The following is an 11,839-nucleotide window of genomic DNA, read 5'->3' as shown; positions in this document are numbered from 1 at the left end:
TTCTGTTGTGCAATACTGGTTTGGGACTGACCGAAGAAATTAGGCCCGAGGAGAAGCCTCTCACTTGCTTCAGGCCAGTGACTGGTCAAGTGGCAGGTACCGCACCATGGGACATCAGAGACCATCACGGAACAAACGCAAGGCTGTTTCGGCACTGCGTAAAGTAATTAAAGGTTTAATAGATTAAAAATACAGAATGTGTGGTTCTTATAAACTAGTAAAACACAGGAAGTGCCGCCAACGAGTGCGCTTTCTTCGAAGTAGTATTCTCTGACGCGATTGGGGACGTTGATTATTAGGTTGCGAGCAGCGTCCTAAGTGACTCGAGCTTGCTGCATAAAACGATAATGTGCTATATTATGGGCCTAACTAGACAATTTGTTATTTAACTAACAATCATGGAATTTTCAGCACCATGAACTTCAATGACTATCATGACCTTCAAGCAATTATTTGAGCCACATTTATGTTCTCTGGTTCCTCGTTGCGGGCTTGTGCAGTGCACACTTCCGTTCGCTCGTTGTCAGCAATTCCGACCTAACTGGGGTCCAGCGAAATTTCAGGTTATTAATGCGAAAGAATGATATGGTGATGTCACACCAGCAAAAAAGTGTCGGCAAATTTTGTCCGCACGATTACGTCGTTCTGCGGAGATAAATGTGCAAAAGTTTAATTGTCTTAGGTATTGCGAGAGTAGATCTTGAATTTGGAAAAGTTTCTTTGATGAATTGCAATAAGTTAATTAAATTGAATTAATGATAAATGCTGTGTTTGAATCAGGTTTCGTGTGCATTATCCGATGAAAAACGATATAAGTGCATGAGAAGGCTTAATTAGCAAATAAAAGCAAAAATAAAATACAGAATAAAAATTTCAAGAATAAAACAAGAAATTAAAAATGAAGAAAGAAAGCAAGAAAGAGGAAAGAGAAAGGCTTTCGCATTCCCGATCTTAAGCAGACAAGAGCAATCCTGTATTTTTTTCCATCTGCTATGGCACTGGCTTTATTACGTATTATAATCACAAGTAATGCTAAGACTGCATTACCAGTGCACTGCTCTGTGTGTGCGTAGTGCTTCAGTGCAGATAATACTGCCAATTGATTCTGTTTATATTTTCCTCCCCAGAGACCACAACAGCGCAACACTGAGCCGTAAGTATTGATGCACACCGAGGAAGACTGCTTTCCCCCAGTGTGGTTTTGAAACCAATGTACTCACCGTACTCCCTACCAAAACCTGCTACACTTCCTTTACTTTGGAAGATTGTCCCGATGAATATCCAGTTCCTGTTCGTCTGCTGTCAACAGTTTCCTGCTCTCCATATAAGCGCTGACACACTTATCTCTTGTTTGCTTCCTAACCTACTGGTTTTGGGGGGTTTAATGTGCCAGAGCGATTCAGGCTATGAGGGATGCCGTATAGTGCAGGTCTCCTGAAATTTTGACCACCTGATGTTCTTTCTTCGCGCATTACAAGGGCCTCTAGAATTTAGCCTTCATCAAAATTTAAAAGCAGCTCCCGGAATTGAACCCGCGTCTATCGGGTCAACAGCCGAGTGCCATGACCACTGAGTTACCGCGGCGGCTTTTTGAAGCGAAAGGTTCACTACGCTATGGTCTCGCGGGGCACTAAATTTGACCTCCACCGAGTTAGAGGTAACTTATGGCTATAAGTCGCACCACAGCTAAGCACTTCAGCCTAACCTTGTGGACCATCATTGTGTTGCACCACCTACTCATGACCTTCGACCATTCGATTCATACATACAAGCTTTATTTTCCACAAAGAAGCGGAAGGATGCGGAGGGAATCTATATGACAACGACGGTGTTCGCAAGGCATCATCTTCACGCACGGACCGGTCCAAAATCGGGCCCGCTAGGGGTGGTGGGCGCATGCATCGTTGTCCGCCAGCTGTGCGCATGGCAGCGCGCAGCGCTTTACTTTCTTTCCGTACGCCTTTCTTTGCTATTGCGGCGCGTTAAAATTGGTTGCGCTGCTGGTCCGCAATGGTAATGGTAACCGCAGCGCTGAACCAATATACAGAGCACAGGGAACTTATTTTCTAAGCTTTTATTGACACGTATGTCATTACCATTACTTTCAGTCTAAAAGAGATATTTTCCAAAATAAACTTATATGTCCATGTTACAGCATTCCGTACAATGCAGATAATGTGTGTCAATGCACCACAGACGTTTTCTCTCAAACGGCGTGGCTGGCGTTTTCAGTGAATCATTTCGCGCATCACTCACGCAATACATGTGCATTCATTCCATGCAAACTTTTCACACGATACATAACGATCATTTAAGCTCATGAAAGCAAACCACTAACAAGATATGGCCTTCGCTGTCCATGGTACTATATGCGATATCAAAGTTAGTTTACGGGGGTTACTGTCCCGAAGCGACCTAAGCTACGAGGGGCGCCGCATAGCGGAGGGGTCCGGTAAATTTCGATCACCTGAGATTTTCTCACTTGCATTGATATCGCACAGTATACGGGCATTTAGCATTTCGAATCCATCGAAACGCGACCGGAGCGGCCCGGATCCAAATACAAATGGAATTCAGTTAACATATAGCTTCATAATCGGTCCCCCTGATTTCTGACTCTTCTGCGGACAAAACATAATGACTGCTTCGTCAACAGCAGTAATTAAATCATAGTTCATGTTCTACGGTGTCGAAATGAGCGGTGGTTCCCGAGAAAGAAACAGCAAGTAGATGTTTTTGTCGTATCCTTGCGGGTCTCACAAAAATTTGTCGCATGCAATTTCTAAGGTCACGAGGACAAAACCAAACACTACCGTAGCTGTCGCAGCGACGACAACACATGAAGGAGCACGAGGCCAATGCGTCTGTAACAGGCGCCGGAAACCAGGCGACAGGGCCCGAGATAATGAGACGGACCGAGTTCGCGAAACACGCAAAGAATGCGAGGCGGTTACAACGGCCGCGCAGGTCAGAAATTAAAAAGGGATAGAGAATGTGAGAGAGAGATCCATCTTTTCTGGTTTCAGAAACTTCTTGCGGTTATACCTCGCTATTTATCACAGACGCTAGCGCCAGTTCCTCCGTCAGTTACGTTCATAGCGGATAGCGGACCAGTTGCGGCTTCAGCGAAGGTTTCTCCAATTAGACGGAAAGGGAATTTGCTCGCGCTTTCCTCCCTTGGCCTGAACGTGAAAGTCACGGTGAGAGCACATGGAAGATTAGGATACCGAGCAGCGTCGCTGCCGACGTGTTGTGCAGTGCAGCGGAATTGCGGGACAACAGTCCATCTGCTGCACTCAACTCACATTTTTTTTCTCCCCGAAAACAAGAATTGCACCCATAAAAATCACTTGACGTAATTACCATTATGCTAGCTATGTGTGGTTTGGCTTATGGGGGTTTAACGTTTATGGGGTTCTTGGGGGTTTAACAAAATCCGTCTGCCACTAGAGTTTTAATGAAAAAAAAAAGAAAATGAATGACAGCATGAAAACGCTCCTACCAAGTCGGAGCAGCCGCACTCGTAGAAAATGACACTATGACACAGATGCGACACACGCGCAGTTTCTAAGCAGCCGATTCTATCCGGCGTGGGAAGGCCCCTCAGAGGAAGCCCGCCAGCCAATGGTGTTGACTGTCATGACGTCGTGGTTAAGCCCCTAGCGTTACACCGCAGGTGGCGAATGACGAATGCCTCTGTAATATTGTAATTGACTGCTTACATGTGAGGATGCGTAGGTGTTATAAAGGGTGTTTTACCTAGGATTTTTAAAAATAGGCGTTTTGGGCCAGAAGAGTGCTTTTTTGTCATAGCATTATCAACAGTGTTGCACATCAGAATAGAGACGAAACTGGTTAACTAATACTGAATAGTTGACCTTTTAACTATTACTGCTTTTTAATTATTTAGAGGCGTGCTGTCCACAGCAAGTAATATCAATGTCATTTATCAGATTTTCGAAAACGCTGTTACTGTCGGGGCTGTGGCCTAACAGACTTCGGCTATTTCGTCGAGTTATGTGCGCTGGAAAGTTTGCTTTGCGTGCAACCTTGTCGAAAGCGCATGTATTTTGGAACGATGAGGCCAGAATTTGTCGGGCCACAGCCGAGGGTAAACGCGTTTTCAAAGTTTTAAAAACTGATACAGATATTACATAAAAATAAGTAAAAAGATTATACAAAAATGTGTGAAAAAATAAATAAAATAAGTTAAAAACAGGAAAAATTTAATGCCTGCAGGTGCCGTGAGAAAAAAAAACGGCGTTCTAGAAAGTTCTATGCATGCTTTCGCATCGCTGCACGTGGGCGGACGTGGGTGCCCTCCAAAATTTCTCTACACGAGTTTGTTCTCGTGCAATTTAGGCTGAATTTTCTCACCCATATTTTGATATTTATATATGTAGTACTCAAGAGCAAAAACTTTACCGATTGCTAGTGCTATTAATTACAGACCATAATTAGAACAATTTACATAAAGCCGTGAAAATAATACTCGAAATTATTGATATTTTTCTATATTTTGCACTTTATTATCCTGAATTTAATAGTTTAAAGATGCGTTCTTACCCGCCGCGGTGGCTCAGTGGTTAGGGCGCTAGGCTACTCATCCGGAGTTCCTGGGTTCGAACCCGACCGCGGCGGCTGCGTATTTATGGAGGCAAAACGCCAAGGCGCCCGTGTGCTGTGCAATGTCAGTGCACGTTAAAGATCCCCAGGTGATCGAAACTATTCCGGAGCCCTCCGCTATGGCACCTCTTACTTCCTTCTTTCACTCCCTCCTTTATCCCTTCCCTCTCGGCGCGGTTCAGGTGTCCAACGATATATGAGAACAATACTGCGCGATTTCCTTTCCCCAAAACGAATTTATTAATATTTTTTTCTCCTTAATTGTTCATCACGTCTACTTGTTTTCATAATTATTATTTCTTTAATACTGTGTACTCACGCCTGATTGTCTGTAACGCATTCCCTAATTACATTTCTTATTGTGTACGATTGTATTTCCAGCTTGTATTTCAGAGGATTCTTATTCGTTCATATTAGTATTGGCTTTATTCTTATTTGCATTTTGCTATATGCTGTACTTGGCTGTTATCGGTCGTTCTTGTGTTCATTCTCCTTGTTTATTGTTTCATTCGTTATTTATATGTCTGTTGCCTGCTCTAGCTGTTTTCATTTACTGCTGCTCTAGCTGTTTCCTTGTTTACGCTTTTTTTGCTTCATGCTTGCTGTCACGCCTAGTATATGTCTTTTTTTTCTATCACCTTGACTGCTGCATTACCTTCCCTGAGTCTCTTCCTTTGCAGTGAAATAAATTTGCATTTTGTGCGTGTGAATGATGTACCAGCATCAAGACTTTGGGTTGTTCCTGGGCACCGAAAAATAAAGATTGATTGATTGATTATTATAATTATTAATATTATACTATAGTGGGCTACGTGCCGCTCAATAATTAGGGAGCCTAACAGTAATAGCTAAAAATTTAATGAATCAATTTTAGTTAACTAGCCTGCTAATAAACACGCCTTAGCTGCATTGCGTTGTTCTACACCTCTGACAGTGCTATGCCGAAAAAGAAGAACGTTCTTCTAACTCAAAAAGCCCATTTTTAAAAATTGTGGAAACTCTTGGGTGAAGCACCCTGTATAATCCCTTCGCATTCTCACGCGTGTGTCTCTGCACAATGTAGCACCACAGAAGGTAGATAAACAGATTAGCGTTACGCATGCTTCCGATGCTGCGGTGACCAGTGACTGCGAAGTCAGCGCGAGGCCCAGTTATAGCTTGACTGCACAGTACCGCCACCTGGAGTCCCGGCGCACAGTACTCTGCGCATGTTGACATAGAGTGATGATGCATGCACTGTCAAGTGGCGGACGCTGGCGGGCGAAAATCTTGATCCTCATGTCCAACCAATGAATGTGGTCATGCGCAGGAGCGTTGACTACGATGACGCGGCACAGAATCAGGTGCCGCGTCAAAAGATGTTCTGACATCCTCAAAATTTTGTGTCATAGACAGTGGACGGCGGCTTCTGGTCTAAAGGGACATATAATGCGTTCGCTTTAAAATCTAATTGACTGGTCAGTTAAGCGGGGAGGCATGTAGGGGTACAAGGAATTGCCATAAGGATAGCCTTAAAGGATGGCCATAAATTCAGAATCATAGTATCAGCATGAATCCCGCGGTCTAGAAAGCAATGCCAGTCATTTCTGAATACGGCGCTCGGATACTCATCCTGAGTTCCCGGGTTCGAACCCGACCGCGGTGGCTGCGTTTTTATGGAGGCAAAACGCTAAGGCGCCCGTGTGCTGTGCGATATCAGTGCACATTAAAGATCCCCAGGTGGTCGAAATTATTCCGGAGCCCTCCACTACGGCACCTCTTTCTTCCTTCCTTCTTTCAATCCCTACTTTGTACCTTACCTTACGGCGCGGTTCAGGTGTCCAACGATATATGAGACAGATACTGCGCCAGTTCCTTTCACCAAAAACCAATTATTATTATTATTCTCGCCAAATATAGCAAACTGTATGGCATCCCGGATGAGTGATCGCCACTCAAGTAGCCACCTGCCAACCTGCCACTTATTGTGTGCCCTTAAGGCTGCCTACCCGTGCACGCTATCATAACGAGCACTCAAAGAAAATTGGCAGCGTGCTTTTCGTAAATTTACGAGCAACTCGCACTGCAGCAGCCTTCGCACGCACTGGGTCTAGTAACATGCACGAAACTAGTGTCTAGTCACGCTAGCAGAGAGGGACTGAAAAGAAATCAAGAATTTTTAATGACTAGATTGAGGTAGTTTGAATTCTTTATTTTCGATACGTCCTGTAAACAAGAAGCTCACATCTTGACCTTTTCTCCTTTTCAGTTCGTTCGTTCTCTTGGCTCGCGAATAGAGAACTGTAGTTTTCTTTGCCGTTTTTGGCTAAGCCTGTTGAGTCTTTTCGATTAGAACACGGCGCCCCAAGATCTAGTAAACAAACATCGAAGCGGAACAAAAGGACAGACACCACGCTTCTTTAGATCAACAATCAGCTGTTGGTTTCGGTTGACCATGTATTTGTTGCCTATTTTGCTGACATGGAAAGAAATAAGTCTGGAAAATGCCAACATGCATGCTTGAAGAGCTGCCTGTCAGCGCACGACACTTATCGATTGACTTTTCGGCAACTTTCGCATCTTCTGGGATTTTCGAGGGTACGTACTTATCCAGTGGAAACAGGGGTGGTCGTCACTGGTGTCGCGGGGATGCCAGGCGAGTCATAAGAGCCGTCTTGGTCGCTGGTGGCCGACAGCCGCAACTGAGCGGGCCTGAGGTGCCCAGTTTTGGGCCCTATAGGTGACAGCAATGACGCTGCAAGGGGGAGAAAAAAACGGGCGCGCTGAAGTTTCCTCAAGGGTATCTTCGCAAGACGACCATGTCATTACATATAGTTGCTCTCACTGCATAGCGCTTGCCATAATCGCGATAGATGCACAGTGTTCTACCTCGCCTTAGTTCAACGGCGCGGGCTTGTGAATCAGGCGCAGCTGGTGTCGCGCAACACCTGAACTTTGTTTATTGCCGTCATTCATCAACATTCGGCCTTTTTGGTTCATCACAATAGGTTGCCCGCTGCGGTGCACTGCGTTTGCATTGTTAAAAATTAGGGTTTCGTTATTGCTTTTAAAGAACCACGCGCAGTCGAAAACTATTTTGGCTTCAAACGTAACTCTTTCATTTGCCGAAAAAAGAGGCAGTGCCTTCGATTCCAAAACAGAAGTATCCTTTAGTAACAAGCGACCGAAAGAAGTCCTGCAAGGAATACTGACAGAAAAACGCACATTGCCAAGTGAGGGCTGTGATGCAAAAGAGACAAAATGCGAGCATTGAAATATTTCGTGCAAAAGGAACGAATACCACGATTTGACAGCCATGCCTACAGTTGGCTGTGCTTTACAATGCTTTTGTAGAAACTGAACGGTTTTCAGATTCTCAGCTTTTTTTTATTAGGCTCTTTATATAAGAAGGTTAGCACACGAAACATTATTTGACAATCTAACGCATAAATTATTTCTTTATTTTATCCTCAAGTGTAACAGTTTCAGGACCTTGCGCGAGGGGAGGTCATGAGTAAAGTCAGACGCTCCATTAATACCCAAGAAGGGGCGACCGCCTCCATAGCCCAGCCCTGCCTGACTCTGGAGTGGCTTTCTTGAAAGGCTACGAATTTCGCTTTCGATCATCTGCCGATAACCATGGCTAGTTCCAAAACACTTAACCGTTCCCCTCAATCAGAGCCCTTAGAGATTACACAGTGTAACACTCGAAGTTTCCTCCACGGTGGCCGTTGGGCTGCGTTTCTTGCCACTGTGGGGGCACCTGCGGCTGATCTCACCCTTCAGGAAGCAGACCCTGATGTTCGTCTCTCGGGATACTGCACGTACCAGACATACAACCGAGCTTGCATTCTCAATCACAAATCACATACGCACTTTCACAGGACCTCGAGATCAAGTACGACTACACCGACTGTTCAATGGTCCAAATCCTTCCTTTGGGACGCCGGGAGTTTTCCCTGCTAGGGCTGAACGTATATGTCCAGCCCATATGGACTAGGGTTGCCTTCGACAAGATCCTCTACAAGGCTACCCGGTTGGCAGGCAAGGCTCGAATCGTTATCGTCGCCCACAGTATCTAGTGGGGCCACCGTGAGGACGACGCTAGATGTCGACGTCTGTCCGAACTAATTTCCCGGCTCCAACTGACGCCCCTTATGCTCCCCATCTACCCCACTTGGGTCGGTGCGTCCATGGTACGCAACCTCATCCTCGCCAAATCCACTGCACACGCAAGCTAACAATACCCTTGGTAGGCACCACTGCATACTCCGTGTCACCATTCGCACAAACACGTCCCGCAAACGCTAGGGCCATGCCCAACTCACAAAGTGGCATCAATTCCGCAAGGCTCCGATCCCAAACGTCCTACTAACCGAGGGGTACAACGTTTGGGCCAGACATCACTGCACTGCAGCGCGACCACACGGCGCTGACCACCGGCGGCCTATCTTCCGGCAGCGCGACCACAGCGCGCTGGCGGAAGACAGGCCGCTGGTGGATGACCACTTCATCTGTGGGAGGCCTGCTGCGGTGTCATCCGTCGATGGAAGCGCACACACAAGACGAACTGCCGTCGCACGATACGCATAGCACAACTCACTACACAGGCCGTGGAATATGCTGTGAGTTTGGTTGACTCCAACTTGACCGCACGCTGCAACCAAGCTGCAGGACACCTGAGTTCCAAGAGAACCTGGCACTTCTTTCGCGCTCTCCTCGACTCGTCCAACACGCGAAGTGAAACACAACGCAACCTAAAGGGGGCTCTGCACAATACTCGGGCACGAATGCACAGGTAGCTGAGGTTCTGTGTGAGCGCTTCCTTAGCTGCACAGAGGATCCACAAGGTCCTGACTTCCAGTATGCAGGACAACCCAACACGTACCTGGCCGCTCTTTTCGCGCTCTATGAATTCAAAGTAGCCATAGACAAAATGAGAAAGGGTACGGCTCCCGGTCGCGATCGCATTAATGTTACGCTGCTAGCGAACCTGCCCGACCAGACGCATATTCAACTCCTGGACTATATCAATCAGATTTGGCGCGGGATTCCCCTCCCCAGGGAATGGGAAACCTTCCTCGTAACTTTCATTCTTAAGCCTAGAAAGACAGTGCACTTTGACAACTTGAGACCAATTGCGCTAACCTCTCGCATTGGGAAACTCTTGAGACGATGGTTCGAGACCGGTTATATTCCTATTTCGAACCCAATGGTCTGTTTGGGGACACCATGTACGTGTTCCGCTCGCACATGTGGGCCCAAGACGCACTCTTACATTTCCGCGAGGATATCACCATTCCTCTAACAACCATACGCAGAGGTCACGCTATTCTCTCATTAGACCTTAAGGGTGGTTTCGATAACGTCAAACACGGCAGCATACTGTCCAACCTCAGCCGCACCATTTGCGGAGCTGCGGCGTTCAGCTATGTCCGGGACTTCCTCTCCCAACGGCAGGCCCTGCTCTGGATGGATGACCAAAAGAACGGACCTTGCCGCATGGGGACTAGGGGCACTCCTCAGGGCGCTGTGCTCTCGCCTTTGCTGTTCAACATCGCAATGATGGAGCTACCTTCGCTGCTAGAGTGGGTGGAGAGAGCGTACCGCGCAATGTATGCTGACGACATAACACTATGGGCAACCAAGACAGCGCCGGTGAGATGGAGGGCAACCTCCAGCAAGCCACGACCATAGTCGATCGAGACTTACGTCAATTCATGCGGGCTCGTTCTTGCCCAGCCATATCCTAGCTGCTACAAAATCGTACCTGCAAGACCGACTCTACCGCGATGTGCCTTACCCTCCGCGAGGGTTTTGTCTGCGAGGTTGACGAGATCAGATTCTTGGACTTACACATTCATCGCTGGCTAAATTCAGACACCACCATCGCCAAACTCAAGCGCGTGTGTGAAATGGTAGGCCGTATGCTACGACGCGTGTCTAACCGACGCGGTGGCTCGCGCGGACGCGCTGCGCTCCGTCTAGTTCAAGCTTGTGTTTCTAGTCGTATCCTGTTCTCGGCGCCTTACCTCTGCCTCATTGCAGCTAACAAAAAAGAGTTAGACGTCAGCATTCTCAAAGTCGTGAACCGAGCTCTGGGCCTCCCGATTACCACCTCCACGGCCCGCCTCACGGCCCTGAGGGTGCTCAATGCCTACCCGGAGCTGTGGGAGGCTCATCTCATTAGCCAATACACGAGGCTGCAGCAGACGGGGCCAGGAGGACGTATACTCACTCGCCTCAAAAAATAACAAACCCTCTATCCTGGAGGAACCATTCCATATCCCAGAGTTGTGGTGGCAAAGGCTATGGGCCAACACCTTGCCACACACACAAACACACGAAAGCCGGACAACAGCGCGTGCTCGGCCGCTGGATGCACAAACTGGTTGTAATCCCGCCGTGTTCAATGTTGGCGTCGCAGGTCCGACTCTATTGGGCCACTAGACAGCAGTCGTAGTCCGCCAGAACTTGAAATGGGCTCTCCTTGCAATGTGATCCCCTTGGACGCCGAGAATACCCACCGGACTGAAGAAGTCGCTATCGCCCTCGAGGTTGCAGACCTCCAATGCAAGGTTGCCATCACGTATTCGCGCTTCGCTTGCAACAACTATGTCAAGGGCGAGGTATGTTCTCTAGCATATCACATATACTCTAGAACGCCCTTAGTAAACGTCTAACCCACGCCTAGGCGCATCGTGTGGGCACCGGCCCAGCAGGGACTCCGTGGTAACGAAGCTGCGAATGCAGCTGCCCGAGCACTAATCCTCCAGGCACCTACTTCGACGCAGGGGATTTTTTTTAACCCGGTGGAGAATTGCGCGGCACCGTTATTCGAACCTCGGTAGTCTTGCACGCGAGGCGGATGCTCTATCTCTACGTGTCGCTGCATCTGCGTGAATATATAGACATCGCCTATTCTATTTTTCTAACCACATATGTATACGCCGTAAGCAGACGACAAGAAACGGCGAGGGACGGAGGAACAGTTTTCATGGCGCTCTCCTGTTTGGCTGAGGAGGTCTTTATCTTCCACAGTGCCCCAAGGGAATTACGAGACGATGTACACAGTTTTAGGAAGGGGCTGGATTTTTACTTTTGCGTTTTGCATGTTTACTTTGCTGCTCCTACCTGACTGAAAGCTCACCTTCATTCTGCATGGAGCTTGGCTTTATGGATGGCAACCCAGTGAGGTCCCCTCCCATAGGGACAGCTCCCGCTGGCGGTCGCC

At 47.4% G+C, this 11,839-nt stretch overlaps 1 long non-coding RNA gene across 1 annotated transcript; it reads right to left on the bottom strand.

Moving 5' to 3' along the window:
• Positions 1 to 23: 23 nt before the first annotated feature.
• On the bottom strand, positions 24 to 11,826 carry LOC144100460 (uncharacterized). Its single transcript, XR_013307662.1, has 3 exons — positions 11,756 to 11,826; positions 7,212 to 7,360; positions 24 to 154 (listed from the first exon to the last, which is right to left on the bottom strand). It is a non-coding gene; the product is annotated as an uncharacterized LOC144100460 (long non-coding RNA).
• Positions 11,827 to 11,839: the final 13 nt, after the last annotated feature.

Source organism: Amblyomma americanum, chromosome 8 (assembly GCF_052857255.1).
Source record: "Amblyomma americanum isolate KBUSLIRL-KWMA chromosome 8, ASM5285725v1, whole genome shotgun sequence".
NCBI lineage: Eukaryota > Metazoa > Arthropoda > Arachnida > Ixodida > Ixodidae > Amblyomma > Amblyomma americanum.
The sequence above is the reverse complement of the archived record's forward strand: the minus strand, read 5'-3'. Positions and strand labels throughout refer to the sequence as shown.